General features: G+C 37.4%; 1 pseudogene; it reads left to right on the plus strand.

Annotated features, from left to right (window-relative positions):
* The first annotated feature begins 283 nt into the window (after positions 1–283).
* Positions 284–805, plus strand: LOC123626877 (annotated as a pseudogene).
* The last annotated feature ends 568 nt before the right edge of the window (positions 806–1,373 follow it).

Consider the following 1,373-nt stretch of genomic DNA (forward strand, 5'->3'; position numbering starts at 1 on the left):
ATGATAGAACTTATGAGTGAAAGAACTCTCTGTGGGCTTTTGCAAAACTATCATTATCCAGCTTGGAGATACAAAGCCTTTACCTAAGGTATGGTTACACATAATAACCTTTCTTTTTTTAAAAAAAAAATCGTATTTTAAAATTATCATGGATCAGGAATATTTGGTGAATATCACATAGACTATTGAATATGTGAATCAATCCTGGACTGTAAAATTCAGAGGGGACTTCTGTTTCTGGCTACTCAGGCACAATTACCCAGTGTTCCAACCCAGGAGGAAAATGTGGCCTTTGACTGAAGAGGAGACTGGTGTAATGCTGGAGAAGATTGCAAAATACATTGGGGAGAATCTTTAGCTGTCAGTTAACAGGTCCTATGGCACCTACTGTTTCAGGCTACACAATGATCAAGGTGTAGAAATCCTGAAGCTCATTGCTAATTTCTTCCCAGACAAGCAGGTGTCTCTAGGGACCTTCTTCAGAAACTTCACTAAGACCAGTAATTTTGGTTGCACATCACAGTTCTGGATTACCTGGTACCCTATGCCAAGTATAAAGTGTGAATAAAGCCTGGAGCAGAGCAGTCCTTGTACCAAAACCACGTGTTGAAATCTGGTCTGGATGGAATCATTGAAAATACTTCTCAGTACCAGTGTGGTCTACTCCATGGCAGACATCCCTTTGGGTTTTAGGGTGGCAGCAAAATCTACATAAGACTGCAGGAAAGTAGAATCCAGGGCAATTGTGGTATTTCATCAAGCAGACATTGTGAAATATGTGTAGCGTGAAGAGACGTTGGCTTAAAACGAAGTCATTGCAAGTACTTATGGCTGTGTAGAAGTTCCAAACTTTTTTTCCTGTGTTTATGTAGACTTTACCATCGTGTTGAATTTTGCCAACACTGTGACCTCTTCAGGGAATTCTATCACTGAAAAATGCAGACTGGATTCTTATTGTACAGAAATGGCTCAAAAACGGAGTTTCATATCTTCATGTTTTGACTAAATAGGATACTTACTCTGTTTTCTATTTGAATCAGAGGACTTCCTGTTCTGAGTAATAGGTTCTAAATTGTTGGAAGTGTGTCTTATTAGTATTATCTGTAATAACACTTTGTTTTCTAAACTCATGGTAAGAGCATAATGGATTTTCTCTGTTATTTACTAATATCAGGAAGAATAGATATTGACATATCAGAATAGTAGGCCATATCTAGGATTTTACAAATAAAATTTGGCTAAAATAATAAGAGCAATTTATTCAACTGTTTTTCTGTAAAGTACTGTGTGATGTGGAAGAAAAACTTGGGTTCAAAGCCCAATCCTTCCACCAGCTACATGACCTTGGATGAATCATTCAACTTTAATAAGCT

Source organism: Lemur catta, chromosome 23 (assembly GCF_020740605.2).
Source record: "Lemur catta isolate mLemCat1 chromosome 23, mLemCat1.pri, whole genome shotgun sequence".
Lineage (NCBI taxonomy): Eukaryota > Metazoa > Chordata > Mammalia > Primates > Lemuridae > Lemur > Lemur catta.